The 27465-nt window shown below is 41.6% G+C and overlaps 1 long non-coding RNA gene across 1 annotated transcript; it reads right to left on the reverse strand.

Annotated features, from left to right (window-relative positions):
- Window positions 1-14998: 14998 nt before the first annotated feature.
- LOC123094760 (uncharacterized) lies at window positions 14999-16332 on the reverse strand. The gene is made up of 2 exons (XR_006445954.1): window positions 15977-16332; window positions 14999-15367 (listed from the first exon to the last, which is right to left on the reverse strand). It is a non-coding gene; the product is annotated as an uncharacterized lncRNA (long non-coding RNA).
- Between the last annotated feature and the right edge of the window lie 11133 nt (window positions 16333-27465).

Consider the following 27465-nt stretch of genomic DNA (forward strand, 5'->3'; position numbering starts at 1 on the left):
TTTGTTCATCTAGAAATTCACCAAGGGGCACAGTAGTATCAAGCATAGAAGTAGTTTCATCATAAGTATCATGCATAGCAGAAGCGACATCATCAATAACATGCGACATATCAGAATTCATAGCAATAGTAGGTTTAGGTGTCGCTAGCTTACTCATAACAGAAGGTGAATCAAGTACAGAGCTAGATGGCAGTTCCTTACCTCCCCTCGTAGTTGAGGGATAAATTTTTGTCTTAGCATCTTTCAAGTTCTTCATAGTGTCCAGCAGATATAAATCCCAAGTGACTCAAAGAATAGAGCTATGCTCCCCGGCAACGGCGCGAGAAAAAGGTCTTGATAACCCACAAGTATAGGGGATCACAACAATTTTCGAGGGTAGAGTATTCAACCCAAATTTGTTGATTCGACACAAGGGGAGCCAAAGAATATTCTCAAGTATTAGCAGCTGAGTTGTCAATTCAACCACATTTGGAAACTTAATATCTGCAGCAAAGTGTTTAGTAGCAAAGTAATATGATAGTGGTGGTAACGGCAACAAAAGTAATGTTTTTGGTATTTTGTAGTGATTGTAGCAGTAGCAACGGAAAAGTAAATAAGCGAGAACCAGTATATGAAAAACTCGTAGGCACCGGATCAGTGATGGATAATTATGACGGATGTGGTTCGTCATGTAATAGTTACAACATAGGGTGATACAGAACTAGCTCCAGTTCATCAATGTAATGTAGGCATGTATTCCGTAAATAGTCATACGTGCTTATGGAAAAGAACTTGCATGACATCTTTTGTCCTACCCTCCCGTGGCAGCGGGGTGTCAGGACCCCGACTCAATGCCACATCGATCTAGCATGTAACACCTCATATCACTTTGCGGCCTCACGCACGGTATTCCCACGGGTGTCGCCTTACCTTTGCCCGGGACCGGTTGCGCCTTTTGGCACACGTATATGATAGTGTCGCTAGCATCCATATGATAAGGAGCCCGGGCTGACATGGCTAGTCGTAAACCCAAAGTGGCACAAACTTACAGGGACAGGCATCCATGACCCAGCATCGAACGTGTCGGTCAGCAGCGAGTGAATCCAGGCGGTAGCACTGGGCTAGCAGGACTCCGGTGAACCGGGCTGTAGCGGGCTAACAGGACTCCGGTATTCATCGCGTGACATTTCCCCGAAGGGACAGACACAGGAATGAAGAAGGAGACATGCCGGCCAGCCTAAGTGTTCCGGAGCAGTAGCAAGCTACCATGGCTCAGTGGAAACACTAGGAGACATTTCCCGGTAAGAGAGGCTACCAAGGATAAACAACTAGATAGTCAGATCCCACACATACCAAGCATTTCAATAACATACACACAATATGCTCGATATGTGCAAATACAACATGTCATCACAACATGACTCTACAACTCAAGTATTTATTCCTTAGGCTCCGAGGAGCGAGATATTACAAACAGGGGTCTCATGACCCAACATTCAGAGCATACAAATCAAAGCACAAGCAAAAGCTATCATGTCTGAGTACAGACATCTATAAATGAAAAAGGCTGAGAAGCCTGACTATCTACCAGATCCTGCCGAGGGCACAAGATCGTAGCTGAGGTAACAAGCTAAACGTCGAAGTCCACATGGAACTACTAGTGAGACTGACGTCTCTCTGCAAAACATAAAATGGGCAAACGTGAGTACAAATGTACCCAGCAAGACTTACATCAGAACTAACTACATATGCATCATTATCAACAAGGGGATGGTGGGGTTTAACTGCAGCAAGCCAGCTTTGACTCTGTGGCTATCCTAAACTACGACTGCAAGGAACTCCTTTGAGGTGGCGCACACGAGTCCACATATTCACCATATCAATACACCACTATGGATCTGCTCCCGTCTCCCTACGAGAACACCATCCATAGCACTCACGCTTATCTTGCGTATTTTAGAGTATCCACTTTCACTTGTCTATGAACTGATATAAGCAACCCAGAAGTCCTTTACCGCGGACACGGCTATTCGAATAGATGATGTTAACCCTGTAGGGGTGTACCTCTTCATACATGTTTCCACCACTTAGCGTCTGCACACGACATGTGCTCGGCAGACTTCAAGCGAAAGCCGACGTGGGTGTAGACCATGACCTACCTAAACACTCAAGTCTCTAGTCCAGGTTTATCGCCTATTCGGGTTCCATCCATGAGGAGATCCGGCCGGAGTTTCGCTCACAGCCCCAAACGATGTGTGCAGGGTTCCCGAGATACCTAACAGGTATCCGGTACACCGTGCCACGTACCTACCGCATCACAGCCCACCCCTACGGTCAGCGCTGTCCACGGCCTCCAGTAAGCTACAAACACCAGAAACTACTTGCAACTCCTGGACAGAGGACTAGGGTGAATAAGAATTTGAGCAGGGTCATATTTCAGGGCCCAATGCATGGTAGTAGCTGAATCATGGATCACAAACACAGAACTCAGTTCCTAAGGACGGCTTCAATGAGACAACCCACCATGTAATCCTACATGGCCTCTCACCGTTACCTTTTACCAAATCGTGTTCACACACTTAGCTCACACACAGTAGGACATGTTCACACACCTCTGATTCATCCTCGATGAATCAGACCTGACTCAACTCTAAGCAATAGCAGGCATGACAAACAAACATGAATGAGTAGGCACAACAGGGCTCAAGCAACTCCTACTCATACTAGTGGGTTTCATCTATTTACTATGGCAATGACAGGTCATGCAGAGGATAAAGGGGTTCAGCTACCGCAGCAAGTAACAAATGACTCGTTGTTGTTCTAATGCAGTAAAAGAGAGCAGGGCGAGAGAGTAGGATTGTATCGGAATGAACAAGGGGGTTTTGCTTGCCTGGCACTTCTGAAGATAACATTCAGTCTTCATCAGTGTCAACGATCACATCATCGGTACAGCATCTACCGAGGGGAAACAACACCGGCAAACACAAAAGAAACACGATCAATGCAATGCACAGTATGATGCATGCTATGACATGGCAACATGAATGTGTTTTGTGCTAATGCATCTAGCAACAAGTTAAATGGGGTTGGTTTGAATACAAGATTCAAATTCAAACTCCATATGTGAGAGTTTAAATGCCATTTATTTGTTTTGTCCAAAACAGAGGACAAACATTGCTCAAACATGCATGAAAATGGTACAGATGGATTCCTTGAATTTTTCTGATAATTTTTCATATATAATTTGTTTGATTTGGAGTCACGGTTGAATTACTATGATTTTTAGAAGTTTTAGCTATTATCTGAAATAAATAAATCATTTAAGATTTATTTAAATTCCAGAAAGGAATTATTGCGTCAGCATGACCTCATAGTGACGTCAGCAGGTCAACGGGCTGGTCCAGGTCAAACTGACCTGTGGGGTCCACACGTCAGTGTCACAGGGCTGCTTAGCTCACTGACATGTGGGCCCAGTCAACAGCCACGTCAGCGCGGTCAAAGCTGACGTGTGGGGCCACTGCAATTAGATTAAACTTAATCTATTTTAGTTAGCCGGTTAGTTAGGCGGTGGGGCCCGGCTGTCTGTGGCTCTAGGGGTTAATTAGTTGGACCATTAACACTAATTAAGCATGCCACATCGGCAGTCGCCGGAGTATCGCCGGCGGCGACCATTCCGCACGGCGGCGCGGCTCGGATTTGAGCTAGGGGCGATGGTTTGGCGCGCGTTTGGCTCGTTGAAACGTCCGCGACGCGACGCATCCAGTGGTGGTTGTGGCCGTGGCTGGGGTGGCCAGAGCTCGCCGGAAGTGAGCTCGCGGCGGCGCCGGAGTTCGGGAACATGCGGGCACGAGGCTGCGATGCACTAGGGGGCCGGCTAGCGACTGAGTTGGCCTCCTGGGGGAACCATGAGCACGTTTGAGTGCATAGGCGTGGGTGGTTCACGCTCAACCCACGACGGCGAGGAGGCATGGCGGCGGCGAGCTTCGGTCGTCTTCGAATCGGCGACTACGGAGAGAGATAGACCACGGGGTAAGGGGGAAGGTGACCGGGAGCTCACAGGGAGGTGGCAGGGTAGCCCAGGGGCTCGGGGACGCACGGACGGCGGCGAATCGACGATGAGGTTGCCGGCTGCCGGGGGTTGAAGACGAGCTCGAGGACGATGCTGCAGGGCTCCCGCGGTCGAACTGGTTGGGGTATACGATTCAGGAGAGGACGGCGGTGCTTCTGGATGCATCGGCAAGGCGAGGGGGGGCCGGTGGCCGTGGTGGCAGTGGACGGCGGCGACGAGCTCCGCTCGGTGGCTGCATGCGAGGAACAGAGGAGGGGGGAGGAGCGAGGAGAGTGAGAGAGAGAGCCAGGGGCTGCGTAGCGCTCCATGGCGTCGTCTAGGAGGGGCCGGGGAAGCAGGAGGTGGCCGGGGGGAAGCAGGAGTTGGCCGGGGTAGCGTCGGCGCTTGCCACCGAGCTGCTTTGGGGCGAGGAGAGGAAGACGACAGAAGGAGGTCTGGTGGGCTGGGCCGACCACTTGGGCCGCCAGGTGAGCGCCAAGTAAGCCAGTAAGTCTCTCTTCCTCCTTTTCTAATTATTTCAGTTTTCTATTATTCTGTAAATTTTAGGGCTTTATTAAAAATACTCAGACACTTTCAAAAATCATGAAACTAATCATGGCTACTGTTTAGAATATATCCAACAGTAAACATTTCAGTTTATGATTATGTGAGCATTTCAAATATTTTATAGTATTCAAATGCCCAAATGAAAATACCATATGATTTAATTCAGAGCCCAAATATGTCATGGAAAAATGTGCATCACCTCTGGCTACTGTTTACAGTATTTACCATAATTGATGAACATTTTTGAAAGCCATTTGGACTTACTGAAAAATATTTTAGGTAAATCTAGTGAATTCCTTTAATGCTAGGGTTTAGGAAATCCCCATTTCAAGTTTCTTAGAAATTTAAGCATGATGACATGATGAGCAATCAAAGTCAAACAAGGCCGATCTAGGGCTGTGACAGCTCACCCCCACTAAACAAGAATCTCGACCCGAGATTCAGGCGTAGGGTAAGGTGAAGGGGGAACGCAAACTAGCACAATCTTCACGATCCAGGTTGCACTCCAAATGAACTTTGATTCGTTCACCATCATTGTCTTGAAGTCTTGCTCTGAGAACTCCAACTATCATGACAACGAGAGGAAGGAAAGACCCGAAAAGAATCGTTCTTCTCGAAGGTCGAATAACTCAGGATTAACTCACGGAATGAGACATAGCAACATCTCTTGAGCTGAGAGACGAAGCACACCTCTAGCGGAAAGGAGTGGAACAAATGACGGAGGTTTACCAGGTAGACTACAATTCCACACTTAAAAAAAGTGGTAAACGATTGTCAACGTAGCGAGGAGTTGAGTTGCCATGATACCACAACGAGGCACCTTAGGGATGGTGACTCGTAGATATATCCCCTTAAGTGGCAAAAAGAATTACCTTTGATTCAGAGATCATTGAAACTCTTTAAACCAGCCCAAGGCAATTCTCGAGCGATCGTTTGGAGGGGGTCGGTAGAATGGCATGCTCGGACTTGGATGATGTGGATTACCTTGTTGAAGACAACGTAATGGATGAATTTGCTTACCACCGGAAATGGAAGAGACCCATGATAGAATGGCACATTGGCGGTGCAAGCTGGGAACAAAATGCAAATGCTGGGAATGATTCTGGTAACTGGGGAAGAACCCAACAATAGAGAGTGAATTCACTATTTTGAAAAGTTATAACATAACCGAGGAAACCGAGAGCATCCCAGTTAGTGTCGATGATAACACCTAACACTTGCGCGTGCTCTCAAGAACTTGGGCATTTCCATAATCATCAAGATTTTACCAATATCCGTGTCAAGGATCCTGGCAACACAACTTGCTACCATGATGAATGATGATGGATGATGCAGATGCAAAGGAAGATAACACTTTCTCAGATTTCACCTTAGCGAGGCCAAGGAAATAAAATCTGGATGATCGACCAAGAGACATTTAGCACTCCGCTTCTAATGCTCTCCTTAATGTGCTAGCGTAACCCATTTATCAAACTGGGTTGATATCTAGGACATCAAGTAAAGGTCGGACTTCGGGAACACAAAAATCATAAGGAACAACTAGGGAGTAAATCCTACGAAGTCCTTATGGGGAGGTGGCCAACTTCCTCAATCAAGATACTACAATAATAGGTCTTCCGGCTGGGTGTGTTGGCCACGACATCCACTTTACCGGTTATCGAGAGACCAATATTATAGTTCTTGGGAAATATTCCAACCATCATATCTGCCTGAGATTGAGATCTGGCTGGTGTCAGGATATTCCAGACTCATCGAGTCTAGAAAGAAAAATTAAAGTTTACAACACAAATCGACGAGACGGCGTTGTGAGATTCTCGGGGAATGAACTACGGTAGTAAGCTCCAAGACATGAGCTGGTTCTGCTACAAACATGTGAACAGGCTGTCCCAGACAAACATGATCCCATGGTAGTCTTACAATAAAACACTACTGAGTTCAGGTGTGGAACCATAATCGAGGATATTGAAGTCCTTGCATAAGGCGTGCTCTTAAGAAGGAACTTCCTTTCCTTGAACAAATCAATCAGTGGCTTGGTGTGCTAGGGGATACATATGGAATGAAGATGATCAGTCTACCAGACCACAGAATACTTCGCACATGCATGACTGACTTGGGATGATTCCAGAGGAGCAAAAACAAACTTTCTCGAATTCACGGCGGCAAATTACATCAAATGCACGTGAATCAGAGGAAATCACTTCTTCCATCCAACATATACTTCATGAGCGGGGCATGAAGAAAATGCTTACACAAGTTTCCATCACTAGCTTAATGTTCAACAAAATCATGGAGGAGACAAGGATGTTGTCGATGGGCTCAACAACAATTCATCCAGGTTTCCTTTTAAAAGGAATTCCATAGTTAAGTGAACACGGTGATAGCATTGGTCAGACCAAAGAATATAATGGTGTATGCTCGAGGAAAAACCACGAGTAAGACAACATTACGAACATCGTTGGTTCTGACTTGATTTGAGGATAGCCCATACTCAAATCAGAGTTTTGGTTAGGACGATAGGTCCAACAATTGATCGCGAGGATCAATCAATGAAGATATCACCTTTCTTCAACACACACACAAGATATCCCTTAAAATGAACTAAGTCGGACAAGCTTTTATCTTCCAACTCTCCAAGTTGTTGTTTAACTCAACCAACTAGCTCAGGGTATCCAATACAGATTCTTGGAGAAGGGGTGGTTTACAGGAATAAACCAACTTGTTCACGAACTCAACATAGCGGCCAGATGACAACCTGGTAATACTTCCGAGAAGATATTCGGAAAATCACGAACCACCGGTATGTTACTAAGCTTGAGAACAATCTTGCTTTTCAGGGCAAGACAATATAATCAAACAAGCAAGGATTGACACTATCCTAACTCATTGATTGAAAAGTGCACCAGGAATAAGGACTAGGTAGCACGATCAATCTTAGAATGATGACTCAATAATCAGCACGCTAAGAATGAGGTTGTTGTCCATTTAACTACCAAGCAACGGAGTTGCTAGCAGTATTGATTTCACACACCACGATTCACTTGTCGGCATTCTGGTTACAATAACACAGGAACCGAGGAATGAACAATGATGGCAAGAAGTATCACTGTACCAAGAGTTCATAGGATGGTGTGCAATTCCTATAACAATCCCAATATAAAGATGGTAATACTCCAAGGTATAGCAGAACAAAAGCTGGATTAGCAATTTGATTTGCGGAGCACAACTTCTTTGACCCGTTCCTGGATATGGATGAGGTACTGGAGTTTGCTTCTCCTAGTCATTCCAGAATAGAATGGCTCGATGGACCACAAGAGTAATAGGCATCGATGAACGAATGCACGCATACTCTTGACTATCCATTGATAGACGAGGGTCAGGATACAACTAAGAGGGACAACTCAAAGAACATATAATTTTCTGAGTTATGGATGCATAGATTAGTATGTCGAACCAAGTTCAACATGTTTCTTCCGGATAACCCATGCAGAGAGGTAGGACTGGCAGAGTCACGATTTATGAATGGAGAACTCCTCAAGAGTACTCTAATTGTGATCTTTTGATCCAATAAACATCTGCCATAAGCGGTTCATAGTATTTGGAAGAAGGAAATACCATGGACCTCGAGGACTAATGCAAAAGTTACTAATTTCCTAAAGGAACTAGCAACACTATCAACATGAGGTAAATGGGGTGAATCTCGGGTTCAGAACCTAGAAATAGAATGCCTACTAACTAAATGGCATCACGGGATGCTTTCGATAATGACGGCCAGAATCATCACACTGGAAACACAGATCATGGCTAGATCACTAGATGATCCTCTAAGCACTTAGGGTCATAATAGGAACTCCAACATATATGTCAAGGCAATAGAATACCTCAACTCAACAATTAGTGTGATTAACCTGGCCCAAAGGAACATAAAAACCAGAGGGAAAGGACTTGCAAGTGCATCAGATTGTTTAGAAACCTGGGATGACTCGGACAACATAACGTCTGTAAATGCTCAAAAAGATTTGAGACAATCACAAAAATGGTGGCATAACCACTCAGAAGCACAATATCGAGGTTTCGAGATCATCAGTTAACATACAGAAGTAGTAGGAACTGGACTGAGGCTTAAGTCCAACAGTTCTATAGGTCTACGGATTAGTAACACGTGATCCTGATAGAAAGAAGAGAAAGCCTAGTTCCTTAACCCCGTAGAAAAGATAAGATGACTCAGATCAGAAGGGCATGAGGTAAAGGAGTAAAAAGAGCCTTACATTCCATCCCACAATCAATTCCCTTATATAACTAAAGAATTTCTAGACTCAACTTCGACCAGTTTGGCTTGGTAATCCTACATGCAGTCAGGCTCTGATACCAAACACTGTCAGGACCCCGACTCAATGCCACATCGATCTAGCATGTAACACCTCATATCACTTTGCGGCCTCACGCACGGTATTCCCATAGGTGTCGCCTTACCTTTGCCCGGGACCGTTTGCGCCTTTTGGCACACGTATATGATAGTGTCGCTAGCATCCATATGATAAGGAGCCCGGGATAACATGGCTAGTCGTAAACCCAAAGTGGCACAAACTTACAGGGACAGGCATCCATGACCCAGCATCGAACGTGTCGGTCAGCAGTGAGTGAATCCAGGCGGTAGCACTGGGCTAGCAGGACTCCAGTGAACCGGGCTGTAGCGGGCTAACAGGACTCCGGTATTCATCGCGTGACATCTCCCCGAAGGGACAGACACAGGAACAAAGAAGGACACATGCCGGCCAGCCTAAGTGTTCCGGAGCAGTAGCAAGCTACCATGGCTCAGTGGAAACACTAGGAGACATTTCCCGGTAAGAGAGGCTACCAAGGATAAACAACTAGATAGTCAGATCCCACACATACCAAGCATTTCAATAACATACACACAATATGCTCGATATGTGCAAATACAACATGGCATCACAACATGACTCTACAACTCAAGTATTTATTCCTTAGGCTCCGAGGAGCGAGATATTACAAACAAGGGTCTCATGACCCAACATTCAGAGCATACAAATCAAAGCACAAGCGGAAGCTATCATGTCTGAGTAAAGACATCTATAAATGAAAAAGGCTGAGAAGCCTGACTATCTACCAGATCCTGCCGAGGGCACAAGATCGTAGCTGAGGTAACAAGCTAAACGTCGAAGTCCATGCGGAACTACTAGTGAGACTGACGTCTCTCTGCAAAACATAAAATGGGCAAACGTGAGTACAAATGTACCCAGCAAGACTTACATCAGAACTAACTACATATGCATCATTATCAACAAGGGGATGGTGGGGTTTAACTGCAGCAAGCCAGCTTTGACTCTGTGGCTATCCTAAACTACGACTGCAAGGAACTCCTTTGAGGTGGCGCACACGAGTCCACATATTCACCATATCAATACACCACTATGGATCCGCTCCCGTCTCCCTACGAGAATGCCATCCATAGCACTCACGCTTATCTTGCGTATTTTAGAGTATCCACTTTCACTTGTCTATGAACTGATATAAGCAACCCAGAAGTCCTTTACCGCGGACACGGCTATTCGAATAGATGATGTTAACCCTGCAGGGGTGTACCTCTTCATACATGTTTCCACCACTTAGCGTCTGCACACGGCATGTGCTCGGCAGACTTCAAGCGAAAGCCGACGTGGGTGTAGACCACGACCTACCTAAACACTCAAGTCTCTAGTCCAGGTTTATCGCCTATTCGGGTTCCATCCATGAGGAGATCCGGCCGGAGTTTTGCTCACAGCCCCAAACGATGTGTGCAGGGTTCCCGAGATACCTAACGGGTATCCGGTACACCGTGCCACGTACCTACCGCATCACAGCCCACCCCTACGGTCAGCGCTGTCCACGGCCTCCAGTAAGCTACAAACACCAGAAACTACTTGCAACTCCTGAACAGAGGACTAGGGTGAATAAGAAGTCGAGCGGGGTCATATTTCAGGGCCCAATGCATGGTAGTAGCTGAATCATGGATCACAAACACAGAACTCAGTTCCTAAGGACGGCTTCAATGAGACAACCCACCATGTACTCCTACATGGCCTCTCACCGTTACCTTTTACCAAATCGTGTTCACACACTTAGCTCACACACAGTAGGACATGTTCACACACCTCTGATTCATCCCCGATGAATCAGACCTGACTCAACTCTAAGCAATAGCAGGCATGACAAACAAACATGAATGAGTAGGCACAACAGGGCTCAAGCAACTCCTACTCATACTAGTGGGTTTCACCTATTTACTGTGGCAATGACAGGTCATGCAGAGGATAAAGGGGTTCAGCTACCGTAGCAAGTAACAAATGACTCGTTGTTGTTCTAATGCAGTAAAAGAGAGCAGGGCGAGAGAGTAGGATTGTATCGGAATGAACAAGGGGGTTTTGCTTGCCTGGCACTTCTGAAGATAACATTCAGTCTTCATCAGTGTCAACGATCACATCATCGGTACAGCATCTACCGAGGGGAAACAACACCGGCAAACACAAAAGAAACACGATCAATGCAATGCACAGTATGATGCATGCTATGACATGGCAACATGAATGTGTTTTGTGCTAATGCATCTAGCAACAAGTTAAATGGGGTTGGTTTGAATACAAGATTCAAATTCAAACTCCATATGTGAGAGTTTAAATGCCATTTATTTGTTTTGTCCAAAACAGAGGACAAACATTGCTCAAACATGCATGAAAATGGTACAGATGGATTCCTTGAATTTTTCTGATAATTTTTCATATATAATTTGTTTGATTTGGAGTCACGGTTGAATTACTATGATTTTTAGAAGTTTTAGCTATTATCTGAAATAAATAAACATTTAAGATTTATTTAAATTCCAGAAAGGAATTATTGCGTCAGCATGACCTCATAGTGACGTCAGCAGGTCAACGGGCTGGTCCAGGTCAAACTGACCTGTGGGGTCCACACGTTAGTGTCACAGGGCTGCTTAGCTCACTGACATGTGGGCCCAGTCAACAGCCACGTCAGCGCGGTCAAAGCTGACGTGTGGGGCCACTGCAATTAGATTAAACTTAATCTATTTTAGTTAGCCGGTTAGTTAGGCGGTGGGGCCCGGCTGTCTGTGGCTCTAGGGGTTAATTAGTTGGACCATTAACACTAATTAAGCATGCCACATCGGCAGTCGCCGGAGTATCGCCGGCGGCGACCATTCCGCACGGCGGCGCGGCTCGGATTTGAGCTAGGGGCGATGGTTTGGCGCGCGGTTTGGCTCGTTGAAACGTCCGCGACGCGACGCATCCAGCGGTGGTTGTGGCCGCGGCTGGGGTGGCCGGAGCTCGCCGGAAGTGAGCTCGCGGCGGCGGCGGAGTTCGGGAACATGCGGGCACGAGCCTGCGATGCACTAGGGGGCCGACTAGCGACTGAGTTGGCCTCCTGGGGGAACCATGAGCACGTTTGAGTGCATAGGCGTGGGTGGTTCGCGCTCAACCCACGACGGCGAGGAGGCATGGCGGCGGCGAGCTTCGGTCGTCTTCGAATCGGCGTCTACGGAGAGAGATAGACCACGGGGTAAGGGGGAAGGTGACCGGGAGCTCACAGGGAGGTGGCAGGGTAGCCCAGGGGCTCGGGGACGCACGGACGGCGGCGAATCGACGATGAGGTTGCCGGCTGCCGGGGGTGAAGACGAGCTCGAGGACGATGCTGCAGGGCTCCCGCGGTCGAACTGGTTGGGGTATACAATTTAGGAGAGGACGGCGGTGCTTCTGGATGCATCGGCAAGGCGAGGGGGGGCCGGTGGCCGTGGTGGCAGTGGACGGCGGCGACGAGCTCCGCTCAGTGGCTGCATGCGAGGAACAGAGAAGGGGGGAGGAGCGAGGAGAGTGAGAGAGAGAGACAGGGGCTGCGTGGCGCTCCATGGCGTCGTCTAGGAGGGGCCGGGGAAGCAGGAGGTGGCCGGGGGGAAGCAGGAGGTGGCCGGGGCAGCGTCGGCGCTCGCCACCGAGCTGCTTTGGGGCGAGGAGAGGAAGACGACAGAAGGAGGTCTGGTGGGCTGGGCCGACCACTTGGGCCGTCAGGTGAGCGCCAAGTAAGCCAGTAAGTCTCTCTTCCTCCTTTTCTAATTATTTCAGTTTTCTATTATTTTGTAAATTTTAGGGCTTTATTAAAAATACTCAGACACTTTCAAAAATCATGAAACTAATCATGGCTACTGTTTAGAATATATCCAACAGTAAACTTTTCAGTTTATGATTATTTGAGCATTTCAAATATTTTATAGTATTCAAATGCCCAAATGAAAATACCATATGATTTAATTCAGAGCCCAAATATGTCATGGAAAAATGTGCATCACCTCTGGCTACTGTTTACAGTATTTACCATAATTGATGAACATTTTTGAAAGCCATTTGGACTTACTGAAAAATATTTTAGGTAAATCTAGTGAATTCCTTTAATGCTAGGGTTTAGGCAATCCCCATTTCAAGTTTCTTAGAAATTTAAGCATGATGACATGATGAGCAATCAAAGTCAAACAAGGCCGATCTGGGGCTGTGACACGGGGTCCTATTGGAAACTAAGGGATATTAAGGCCTCCTTTTAATAGAGAACCGGAACAAAGCATTAGCACATAGTGAATACATGAACTCCTCAAACTATGGTCATCACCGGGAGTGGTCCCGATTATTGTCACTTCGGGGTTGCCGGATCATAACACATAGTAGGTGACTATAGACTTGCAAGATAGGATCAAGAACACACATATATACATGAAAACATAATAGTTCAGATCTGAAATCATGGCACTCGGGCCCTAGTGACAAGCATTAAGCATAGCAAAGTCATAGCAACATCAATCTCAGAACATAGTGGATACTAGGGATCAAACCCTAACAAAACTAACTCGATTACATGATAAATCTCATCCAACCCATCACCATCCAGCAAGCCTACGATGCAATTACTCACGCACGGCGGTGATCATCATGAAATTGGTGATGGAGGATGGTTGATGATGACGACGGCGACGAATCCCCCTCTCCGCAGCCCCGAATGGACTCTAGATCAGCCCTCCCGAGAGAGATTAGGGCTTGGCAGCGGCTCCGTATCGTAAAACGCGATGAAACTTTCTCTCTGATTTTTTTCTCCCCGAAAGCCAATATATGGAGTTGGAGTTGGCGTCGGAGGGCCACCAGGGGGACCACGAGGTAGGGCGGCGCGCCCAGGGGGGAGGGGCGCGCCCCCACCCTCGTGGACAGGGTGTGGGCCCCCTGGTCTTCATCTTCGGCGAGGATTTTTTATTATTTATTCTAAGATATTCCGTGGAGTTTCAGGTCATTCCGAGAACTTTTGTTTTCTGCACATAAAACAACACCATGGCAATTCTGCTAAAAACAGCGTCAGTCCGGGTTAGTTCCATTCAAATCATACAAGTTAGAGTCCAAAACAAGGACATAAGTGTTTGGAAAAGTAGATACGACGGAGACGTATCAGTAACTCAGGAAGTTCTGGTTGTGATCAGAATATTATCCTGATCCCGTGATTAGAATATTATCCTCTTTTATACTCCCAAGAGTATGTACTCCCATGTCTAATCAGGTGTTTGACTAGTGGATAATCCTGCCCCGTGGCTAACCGGCTATGAAACAACCTCCTATACAAACGAGCAATCTGGTGGATGGCCGTTTTGCATGCACCGTGGCCTACTAATTGAATATTTAAATTCTCAACTATCTAACAAACACATGAATGAGTATATACTACATTGGATGACGTATATGATAGTTAAGCACATACTCCAAGTACAAAAAGCAGTCTGCACTCCATTGGGTGATACGTGGTATATACTATACTCTCCTTGTTAGAAAAGCAGTATACGGTTATTCAAAAAATAGTATATACTTCATTGGATGATTAGTAGTATATACATCATTGAATTGGAAAGCAGTATATACTTTAGCGGGATCTCAGATAATTTATTTTTCACTGGTAGTATACGCATGATGTTGTCTTTTTTGAAGGAACGTATACTTATTTTATGTTTGTTGAATTGGAAGTATACACTTAATAGAACTGAAAGAAAATAGGTAGCTCTCTCATCAAGAAATATCTACAATTTTTTTAGAATGTAAATATGTACAAACATTATTGTAGGAGTATATATAGCCTCTTGGGAAGGAAGTATATACTTGTTAAGTGGCGGTCAACATGATACATACTTTTCTGGTAGAGGTACAAGAAGTTGTATCATATACCAAATATTTTTCAGAATGCAAATACGTACAATTTTAAAGGAGTTTATACTGCCTATTGGCAAGGGAGTATATACTTGTCAAGTGGCCACAACAAGATGCCTACTTAATTTTCACCTAGAGTTCCAGGGAGTTGTATCATGTAACAAATATCTAGAAAGCAAATACATAGAATTTTAAACGAGTTTATACTGCCTCTTGGGAAAGGAGTATATACTTGTCAAGTGGCAACAACGTACATACTTCTCTGGTGGTGCTACAGGAACCTGGATCTTATAACGAATTTGTATCTTGATCAGAACATGCAACTACTCTTACATTTTTAAGAACGATTAAATGCTAGAAAAATAGGGAGTACAAAAAAGATAGTATCTTCCATCAAGCTCCACATGACACCAAATATACTTTAAGAAAAATCGATTGGACGTTCCTCGGTCACATGAATTCTACATGCTTTGCACCCATGGTAACTGTGGTGACACAAGGTGCTTCTTCCTTGTTTCTTCAATCAATTGACGGGTGGCTGCAACGATTAATCCAAGTACAAGATCGGCATTAGTATGGGATATATTTTTAGTCAAAACAGTAAGGGGTTAAAGCACAACTACATGTATATATTCATCTTTTATTAAAATCCACTAACTAGATGACGGAAGGGATCGATATTCTCACAATCTCACTAAACAAGATATGCGTTTTTCGATTATTTGGTAACATAATACAATCACAATTCCATTGTCAGGAAAAGAAAGTAAAAGAAAATTAATTAGCACGTAACCATTGTATAGATTTATAGCCAATATGTAGTGGTTTCCACCTATTACATCAAAGGAGTTGCTAAAGAACTGATGCCGCTAGGAATTTATGCATGCATGCAGATAGTGATGGGACAAATCAATCAGGTATACGAGACGCGCTGCGTGACAAGGTGCCTTTCCTGGACGTGTATGGCTGGGAGTGGAGACCCTGCGAGCAAAATTGTACTGATTCAACTACAACTAGTCTACATACTGAACAACAAAACGAGGAAGAGAGATATTTGCTTTGCTCGTGGAAAGTTCAGACTTGGACCGATAGAATATGGACATGCATCTAGTTACACACGAGCTAAGATCGATGATAAGCAGCATACCTCGTGTGAGTTGTGGCTGATTCTGACGGGGGGAGTGGCCGGTGGAGAGCGCTCGACGTCGGAGACCTGCTGGGCAAAAACGGGGGTGTCGTCTTGTTCCATGCTGATGCATGCAGCGAGTCGCCGTCGGCGGCGACGAAGCTACAAGAATTAGGTCAGCCGCCGTACGAGCGAGGCATGCGCGAGAATAATAGATCGATGAGATTAGCTTCAAGGGTGACGTTCGGTATTCCTATAAAAAAGGAATCCGTTCCAACAACTTAAATAATTATCTCATCTAGTTTTATGAGGAGGCAAGCCGTGGGTCGAACAGGAGGCGAGGCGTGGTGTGGGTGCATGGGAGGTTGAATCGGACGTGGGAGTATGTACTCCTAGGAATACCAACCCATTTTCCTATATATATATATATATATATATATATATATATATATATATATATATATATATATATATATATATATATATATATATATATATATATATATATATATATATATATATATATATATATATATATATATGTTCTATGTAGTATCTATCGCATCGGAGAGTATGTATGCGTAGTATGTACTCCCTCTCTAAAGTAATATAAGAATGTTTAGATTACTAAAGTAGTGATCTAAATACTCTTATATTTCTTACAGAGGGAGTAGTATATAAGAATATTTAGGTAGTATAAATACTACTTTTTAGGTAGTACTTACCATATTTTAAGCCTACTCATTTTTATGTACAAATATGTATGTATTTCACAAATATAATAAAAACTATAGGTCAACTTGTAATTTTTTCATGTAACACACTTTGGAGTATCTTATATATAGTATGTGAACATACTCAATTTTGGATTCCGGGCTCCGCAGACCCAAGAAAGGTTCGAACTCTGGGCGTGTGCAAAGAACTCAACCTCTCTAGCCGATCGACTCGTTGCTCTCACGGCCTAGCTCGATGAACATGAAGGAAATGGACACAACAGTTTACCTAGGTTCAAGCCACCTTGCGGTGTAAAACCCTACTCCTGCTTTGTGGTGGATTAGCCTCGCGGGGGCTGAGGATGAACTAGTACAAGAGGAAGAACAACCTCAGGAGGCTTGTTCTTGTGATGAGCTCTAGGGATTCGGTCTCCGGGGGTTCAATCCCTTCTATGGTGGTGGCTCGGCTATATTTATAGTGGCCTCCATCCTCTTCCCCCAAAACTTAGGTGGGAAGGGATCCCATAGTGGCCAATTTTGAAAGGGGACAAGTAGTACGTCTTATCCTGACAAAAGTTGGTCTTCGCCTGTAAAGCTTCTGATCGTGACGTCGTGGTGGGCTCGACAATAACATCCATCATTCCGTTCTGACGGTCCTGGTCTTGTTGCACGCAAACAACAACCTTTGGTTGATTTCTTGGGACCCCGCACCTGCGTTTGCCTCCTTAGCACCAAAGAGAAAACCTGCCGCTCTGCGCCCACTGGCGCACGCCTGGCCTTGGTCGTCATGGTCGGCGTCACCTCAACCTTATGAGGTGAGGGCTTGCCTAGAAATCTCCGCTCCTCAGGAGGCCATCTGGGTAGGCCGCTCCTTTAGGAGGTCTTGATGTCGTCCGCCTCGCGAGGCTTGGCCCCTCGTGAGGGTCTTGACTTGTCGTGGCCGAAGATGGGCCGTACTAGACCGTCGATGGAGCCACGCCATGGGCCACAGGCAGGCAAGTTTGGGTACCCTGGTTCCCAAAACACCGACACTCAAAGTGATAAATTAGTATATATACTACCTCGGTAGTATATAAGACATGTGTGTAGTTATACCCAGTACTAGGATGTAGAATAACCTATTCTACACTCACACTTAGAATAACCCTACTATTCTGATCACAAGATGAGAATAATATTCTAATAACTAGTCGACCCATCGCAATAGTAGTAGTTGAACTTCACCTAGGGCTGGTTAAACTTCTGCAAATATTGTCCAAATGGGTCTTGTGATATACCGTTAGAAAGCTGTGGGCACATGGATCACAACCTATGTTAAATTTTTATCAAATCTACACGGTTTAAAAGTAGTTTAACAAACTGTTTTTCTTCATACAAAAAAACATGAATCGTATTTTCGAGCCCATTTCTAAATCGTTTATCCGAATGAGGCAAATAATACGGTGTTGGAAACCTGTTGCAAATCCGCTCATTCCACATATAGAAAGTTTTCCCTAATTACCTATGGTTAAAAAGCAATTTTGAAAAATGGCACAATTTCTCAAACCGAACAACCAAGCTCATTTTTTGGGATAATTTGAAAATGGCTAATCAGGTTGATGCAAATGACATGGCGTTGGAAATGTGCTTCTTTTTCATATAAATTTTTTGTTCCAATTCTGAAAAATTTAAAAGTAATTTAGAAAACAACCTAAGTTCCTCCGAGTTCGTATTTTCAGGTTATCTTTTTAAATGGTTTGTTGGAATGCAGCAAACGATATGGCATTGGAAAGCTTTAACAAATGCGAAACTTTCATATATAAAATGTTTCTCCCAATTCTTTACGGTTTTATGACAATTTTGCAAATGGTTAAAAATGTTTTTTAGCCGTATTTTTTGCAAACATTATCAGAGTGAGGCAAATAATATACCGTTGGAAAGCTATAAAAAATGCAAAGCTTTTTCAAATAGAAAATTTTCTTTGATTCCTAGATATTTTAAGTAATTTTGAAAATGGCAAGATCATGCGTTCTGCCTTCATTGCGAAAATGGAGTATTCGGAAATGCACCACGTGATGAAGTTGAACTTCTAGGGCATGTCCGTTTGAACTTCACTCTGCTTTTCACGTGTTGTTTTTTGATCATAACTCCCAATCATTTACCAGTATTGAGCAAATGATACACCAACGGAAAGCTGTTGAAAACACGCAACTTTCTCGTGCTGATCAGTTTTTCATACTCGCGATGGTTCAACATATTTTTTTGAATACATAAAATGGTGTTTTTAATGGTATACATGAAACTTTTAAATCGTTCATCAGAATGCAACATATAATATACCATTGAAAAGCTTATGACTTTGAGCAACTTTTTCATGTAGACAATTGCTACAATTTTGTTGCCGTTTGAGAGCAGTTTTAAAAATGGTAAAAACAATGCCGTTTTTGCCTTTTTTTAATATGTAATTGAAGGTCACACGCCTCGCAATATAATTTTTGAACCGTGTAGGGAGGAGCATGTGAACTTCTTGCAACAAACATTTTAGCCTTTTAGTTTTGTATTCTTCTATTCTCATCTGAAACATGTTTCGTGTAGTAGTTGAACTGCTCGTTGTTTCACTTTGAACTTGTGTCACATTTTTTTTGTTCGTAATTCCTCAACCGTTCATCAGAGTTGCATAGAAACCTGTTGAAAAAACGCATTTTTTTGTAAAACGGTTATTTTTTTTCGAACAACATACACCAATTTGTTTTATCCGTTTATTTTGGAATAAGAATACGGTATACCCTTGGAAAGTGGTTGAAGAGCATTTTGTTTCAAATTTGTAAAGGATTGAGAGAATTCTTTTAAAACACAAAAAACAACATGCATTTTGTGTGTGTTTTTGCACATGTAAATACACGGCGAACCTCCTTTACAAGAATTTCTGAACTTTCCTGGGCTGACCGCGTGAACTTCTAGCAAAAGTCTTTTTAGACTTTGCCTTTTCATTACTTTTTCTTATATGAAACACACTCCAAATAGTAGTTGAACCACTAGTTGTTTTCATTTTAAACTTCTCTTTGCTTTTATCCATCCCCTAAAGCACTCATTGAAATTGAGCAAAAGGTATACCGCTAGAAATCCATCGAAAAGGCGCAACTTTACATGTTGAGCAGTTTCTCTAATTTGTGATGGTTTAAGAGCTTTTTTGTAGTTATGTTAAAAACTTACTTCCTTTGAACAATATAGACCAAAATTTTAAACCGTTGAACGAAATATATCATTTGATATCCTGTTGGAGAGAGTTTAAATAGGAGAAACTTTGGCATGTAGAGAGTTTTCCCAAAATTCATCATCGTTTATGAGTTGTCTTTAAAAATGACCAGAATGACGTTGTTTTGTTTTTGTTTTTTGAACTTGTAAATCCTAGGTTTTAGTATACTTTGAACTTATGTGTTATTTTAATTTGAACTTCACATTTTTTATTTTCTGAGTAAAGAATTGTTTTTGATTTTTAAATAAACAAAGAATTTGACAATCTTTTTCAATTTGAACTTCATGGTTTATTCTTGAATAACGGCGAATATTTGAGGTTTCTCTAAAAATTGTAATATCCTAGATATTTTAATAAACATCAAACCACTTTTTTATTTTACTTTGAACTCGCTTCATAGTCCTCGCATGAATATCCAAGTCTTCAAGGTCACACCAATTTCCTCAGTTTCAAAGTCTTCAAGAAAACCAAAGTCTTCAAATGAAGACATTTATTTTTAGGGGTCAACTTTCATCCAAAATATCAAACTCCTCATCGACTTATAGAGCCTGTGTACACTCACAAACACATTAGTCCCTTAACCTATAAGTCTTCAATACACCAAAATCACTAAAGGGCATTAGATGCACTCACATAGTTTTTTTTAAAGTATAAAAATTCTTTTTAAACTTTTTTAGTTGTTCCTTTAATTTGAATTTGAACTTCTTCATTTTATGCTTTAGTGACGAGGAAAAATGTGAGTTTTTTTCTAACCATAGAACTTCTCTGTTATTTTAATTTGAACCCCTTAGAAAAAGTATGGTTTTTCCATAAGCAAACAAAAGTTTAAAATTTTAACTACATACTTTTATTTTTCCTAGAAATGGAAAGAATTTGAGTTTCAAATGGTTTGAAGTCATTTTTGCAAATGGCAAAAAATGTTTTTTATCATCATATTTGCATAATTTACCGGAACGGAGCGAATGATGTACCATTAGAAAACTATCAAAAAAGTCAAAATGTTTTCATGTATAGACTTTTCTCTATTACCAAGCCGTTTTGAAGAAATTTTAAAAACGGCTAGATCATGAGTGATGCCTTCATTGCGAAAACAGAGTTTTCGAAAATGCACTTCATGAATAAATTGAACTTCTAGGGCATGTTTGTTCGAACTTCACCCTGTTTTGTTGTGTAATGTGGACTTCTTTTTTATTCTTTTGTAAGAGAAAATTTTGAGTTTTGTAATGATTTTTGAACTCCTCTACTTTTTTAATTGAACTTCATAGTTTTATTCTTAATAAATGAGAAAAATTCTAAGTTTTTTATAACCTTTGTAACTGTTAGAGAATGCAATAATTTCAAAATTTTCCTACGATCACGCAAGATCTATCTAGGTGATGCATAGCAATGAGAGGGGAGAGTGTTTCCACGTACCCTCGAAGACCGAAAGCGGAAGTGTTAAGTAACGCGGTTGATGTAGTCGAACGTCTTCGCGATCCCACCAATCAAGTACCGAACGCACGACACCTCCGTGATCTGCACACGTTCAACTCGGTGAAGTCCCTCGAATTCTAGATCCAGCTCAGATCGAGGGAGAGTTCCGTCAGCACGACGGAGTGGTGACGGTGATGATGAAGTTACCGGCGTAGGGCTTCGCCTAAGCTACGACAATATGACCGAGGTGGAAAACTATGGAGGGGGGCACCGCACACGGCTAAAAGATCAACTTTTGTGTCCTTGGGGTGCTCCCCTCCCCCGTATATAAAGGAGGGAGGGAGGAGGCGGCCGGCCTAGGGGGCGCGCCAAGCATAGGGAGTCCTACTAGGACTCCCAAGTCCTAGTAGGATTCCCTTTCCTATTCGGAGTAGGAGAGAAGGAAAGAGAGGGAGAGGGAGAAGGAAAGGGGGGCTACGCCCCCACCCCTTGTCCAATTCAGTTTGGGCAGGGGGGAGGCGCACGCCACCTCTTGGACCTTCTCCCCTCTCTCCACCAAAGCCCAATAAGGCCCATTACTTCTCCCGGTGAATTCCCGTAACTCCGCAGTACTCCAAAAAATACCCAAATCACTCGGAACCTTTCTGATGTCCAAATATACCTTCCAATATATCGATCTTTACGTCTCGACCATTTTAAGACTCCTCGTAATGTCTGTGATCTCATCCAGGACTCCGAACAAACTTCGGTCATCAAATCACATAACTCATAATACAAATCGTCATCGAACATTAAGCGTGCGGACCTTACGGGTTCGAGAACTATGTAGACATGACCGAGACACATCTCCGGTCAATAACCAATAGTGGAACTTGGATGCTCATATTGGCTCCTACATATTCTACGAAGATCTTTATCGGTCAAACCGCATAATAACATACGTTGTTCCCTTTGTCATCGGTATGTTACTTGCTCGAGATCCGATCGTCGGTATCATCATACCTAGTTCAATCTCATTACCGAAAAGTCTTTTACTCGTTCCGTAATACTTGATCCCGCAACTAACTCATTAGTCACAATGCTTGCAAGGCTTATAGTGATGAGTATTACCGAGAGGGCCTAGAGATACCTCTTCGAAACACGGAGTGACAAATCCTAATCTCGATCTATGCCAACCCAACAAACACCTTCGGAGACACCTGTAGAGCATAGTTATAATCACCCATTTACGTTTTGACGTTTGATAGCACACAAGGTGTTCCTTTGGTATTCGGGAGTTGCATAATCTCATAGTCTGAGGAACATGTATAAGTCATGAAGAAAGAAGTAGCAATGAAACTGTAACGATCATAATGCTAAGCTAATGGATGGGTCTTGTCCATCACATCATTCTCCTAATGATGTGATCCTGTTTATCAAATGACAACAGATGTCTATGGTCAGGAAAAATAACCATCTTTGATTAACGAGCTATTCAAGTAGAGGCATACTAGGGATACTCTGTTTTGTCTATGTATTCACACATGCACTAAGTTTCCGGTTAATACAATTCTAGCATGAATAATAAACATTTATCATGATATAAGGAAATAAATAATAACTTTATTATTGCCTCTAGGGCATATTTCTTTCAGTAACCTCTCTCTTATTTTAATTTGAACTTCTTAGTTTTGAAATTTAGTAATGAGAAAAAAATCAGAGTTCTTCATAAACTTCGAACTTCTGTGATATTTTAATTTGAACTTCTTAGTTTCATTCTTAGAAAAAACAAGTTTTTAAATAAGCATCAAACATTTAAAAAAATTGAACTTCATACTTCTATTTTTCCTCAAAACAAAAAGAATTTGAGTTTTTCGTATACATCAAACTACTCCATTGTTTTAATTTGAACTTGTTGATTTTATATCTTTAGTAACAAGGAAAATCATTTTTTATAAACATTGAATCGCTCTATTTTTTTAATTTGGACTTGTTGGTTTATTTCCTTTAGCAATCGAAAAACCCTTGTTTTTGTAATATACATTGAACCGCTTCGTTACTTAAATTTGAACTTCTAGGATTTTCTTATAAACAAAGAAAATATGTTTTTTATAAATTAGTTGAACTATGTTGTTATTTTCATTTGACCTCCTTGGTGTTATTTAAAAACATGAAAAATAATATTGATGACTCTGTTATTTTACATTCAATTTATCTTTTTTCTATAACAGGAAATCCATGATATTTTTTCTTTGTACACCCATAACATTTTGTTTGAACTATCCATTTTATTAAATTTGAACTTCGAGAGTTAATATTTTGTAGGTGACGCTTATGTTTTTGGTATATGAACATCGAACTACTCTCTTATTTTAGTTTGAACTTTTTTGGTTTATTCGTTAGTTATTGGAGAACTCTGAGTTTTTAAAATAAACATCTAACCACTCTGCTTTTTAAATTTGAACTTCTTGTTTTTTTGACCTTCTTCGTTATTTAAATTTGAACTTCTACATTTTTTTAGAAATAGGGAACTCCTAGGTTGACCTTGTTAGTTATTTAAATTTGAACTTCTAAGTTTTTTTAGAAACATGGAACCATTTTTTGTAAACTTTTTGAACTGCTTTGTTTTTTTAATTTGACCTTGTTGGTTTTGTAATAAACATTGAACTTCTGTGTTATGTAAACTAGTTGACCCGTTGCGCCAAATGGCACAGAGACCTGCTGAAGACATGTTGTCGATGAAAAGAGTTTCATGCTGCAAGAACCTTCAACTAAATCATGGTATTTTGTAAACATGCTTATTGCATTGTTAAATAATAGTTTGGGAAAAGGGAAATTTTGCATAATATGAATATGTTCAATTTGAAAAAATGGCCACTATGATGAGAGAGTAAAGTTGGCATGGTTGTATTTTTTTAGCAAGTTTGAAAACATGGTTATCATGATGAAAAATCTGTCCATGATATATTTCTTGGAAAAAAGAGGGGGAAAGATAACCCTAGTTGACCCGTTGCGCCAAATGGCGCAGAGACCCACTAAAGCCATGTTGTCGATGAAAATAGTTTCATTTTGCAAGGACATATTCGATATTGGTAGTGGAAAGGCCATGTGTTAAATCATATTATATTGAAAGCATGTTTATTCCATGTGCGCGATAAAAAGATATTCAAGGTTTAGTTGTGGGCAAGCACATATGGCAACAAATTTAATCTCCTTTAGTCTGGATAAACGGTAGCTTGCCGTTGCGGCAAATGGCGCAGAGGCACGTTAAATCCATGTTTGCGATGAAAAAATATCCATGGTTGAATCCCTTTTAATATGAAACATGATGGATTCGTGTCTATAGTTAGATATATATACACATTTTATTTTGGTAGCAGTCCCATTTAAAACAAAATAGAGTTTTTGGGTTGGCCGCTTGGAGTAGAAACGTTGGGTCAAATAGCGCAGAGTCCCATTTAAAACCATGGGCGCATTGAAAATACTTGATTTTTTTTTTGTAATTTTAGGTGTGAAAAACCACTTGATACCAACGCATATCATTTTAATCGAAACTTAATAATGATTTCTCTTTACAAATATTTACGTACTTGAGCATGCACAATTTGTAATCAATTACACTTTTAAACATGAGATTGAAGTAGCTAACATTTTGCATTTAAGATAGCATATGATGAGATAGGAACAAAAGTTTGGTTCTTCCTGAGACTCACCAAACTTCAATACACACATACACTAATACATAGACCCAACAAAATCAGATCAGTGGTTTCAAATAGTTGAGCCTGCAATTAGAAAGTCCAAGGAGTTATGAACTTGTGCACTAAAAATAAGTAAACATATTTGACAATAAAATGCACTTAATACATGATAAACATTGTGTACAAGAGAATGGTCAATTACATCATATAATTTGGTTCTATACAAAAGGAAATTTCCTCTTTTGTGTACATACTAAAGACCACCCCCTTGTGATGACCGCTTTATCCTTCGAGTCAAATGGCACAGCTCCTGTCCTTTGTGGCAAAATAATACCCATCAATGTCCAAAGCAAAAAGATTATGTAATGCATCGCAACTGATCGATTGTTTCATCTCCGCAACTACAAATCGTGTCTTCAAAAGGTTGCAGAAGCTCTAAACTTCTCCGAAATAGCTGCAACAGAAAAGAATAAGCTATACCATACTCAAGTTGACCACTGCAACAAAGATCGTTATAAAACAGAAACTTCAAAGGCCATATCAGGAAATGTGTTGATAGGATTTAGAGAACATTTGTTGGAAAACGAATATATTTCTCAACACCAAACAAACTAAGAAAAACATTTCAACACTAAAATAAAACTGCATCAAGCACAATGGTTCCACTATACTATGTCGACGCCTAATTGCTAATTTACATTTTACGATTGATGGAACAAACAACATATAAAGAATCACGTTTGAAGTATATCAAAAGCTTGTAGCTTGGAAAGCGAAAATAAGACAAGACACATGAGACTTGTAGGACATATATTTCTCAAAGAACACAACCGAACCTTAGTGTGCAAAGATCATAGTGCTCGACCACCAAATCTTGAACTGGTTAAAGTACAAGCAAAATTAATCCTGTCGTAGAATAAAACCATTATGACCTACTAAATCCAACCTGACAAATTAATCCACAGAACATTTGATGTGTCGTTAATTGCTAGTTGTTATTTTTTTGGAAAAAAACCATGGCGCAACATATCTTGTATTGCCGTTTACAGAACAAAGGAAATTCAAGCAATATTTTAACATTAAATTTATCTTCCATCCTAATGATAGCCTCATATAGCGCCACATCTTTAAGCTTGAGCTTTTGAAAAATACCATACAAATATGTTAGATGGGTGCAAACGCTTCTATTCTCGTTATTAATTTGTTGCGATGCAAAATTTTAAGATATACATACAATTCCAGCTAGAAATACACTGACAAATTGCCATTGAAATCATCATAGGAAATTAAAAACAGGTTCCACCTTTTTCTTGAAAGAAAATAAAGAAAGGAACATACCGGAATTTTAATATGAGTAGAAAAAAGGTGGAGAACCATAATCCTTCTTCAGGCAGAGACAACAGCAGACGGCTTGGTGCCTGCTGAGGAACGTGTGACATTATGTGATTAACCTCTTGGCAGATGAGCATGCATGAAGAACATCAATACAAAAAGTGATACAAAATATTAAGAAGCTTTAGGTTCATTTATGTTATTTGAAGCCAAAATGTCCTAGCCAAAGAGAGTTGTAGAACAAACATTCCAGGTTTCTTTTGGAAGCCACAAGAACAAACTGCCTCGGTTTGTACATGAAAACATATGAAACATTAAAAAGCAGAGAAGCAAGATTTGTAGTGTTCCCATCAACCATTGAAAGATTTAATTAGGAATGAATTAGTTGTGCACACAGTAAAGAGTCAAAGCTTAAAAACAATCAAAACATATTTAGTCAAATCAGCAGCAATCTGAAATTACAACTACCATGTTATTTTTAGAAACCAATCTTGCAAGCGAAGCAGGATAATTGCCACAATCCTCTAGGAATTCATGGCCCGACCTAGCTAGTATCAGCAAACACCAAAAGTTGGCAATCCCATGAATGTATTAAGTGATTGTCTTAAAAATTTGTACCAGACCTCACACAATATCCTTGCAAAAATTGGACAAACTGAAACTACTAATACTTTGAACTTGCACAAAACTGAAAGGTACCATTTTTATTCAAGCTACATTTACAGGCTGCTTTTTAGTTACAGAAAGTTGGGAGACACATAATCAAAGCAAGCCCGCAGATAGTGATAGATGAGGCAGAACAACTACTGCGATCCAGTCTCAACATATCAATTACGATGGATGGGTTGTACAGTGGTTGCAATACATTTGAAAATATCAGCAGTGAGATGTTTATCTCAACCGTTCTGTTATGCAATTGTAGAGAGCAAAATAAGTTAATTTTACATGAGCATCAAGGAGTATAACTGGTTCGTGAGATATTCCGAAGTCGACATCTGCAGTACAATGCTTTGCTGCTTTGGTTTCCTTAGTTTGTGTAGCAAGCAGAGGATGCATCCCTACAGAGAATAATGACCTAATTAAATTTTGTGCAGTTAATTTGGAACATACCGATGCAAAGAGCAAAATAAGTTAATT

This window comes from Triticum aestivum, chromosome 4B, assembly GCF_018294505.1.
Source record: "Triticum aestivum cultivar Chinese Spring chromosome 4B, IWGSC CS RefSeq v2.1, whole genome shotgun sequence".
Lineage (NCBI taxonomy): Eukaryota > Viridiplantae > Streptophyta > Magnoliopsida > Poales > Poaceae > Triticum > Triticum aestivum.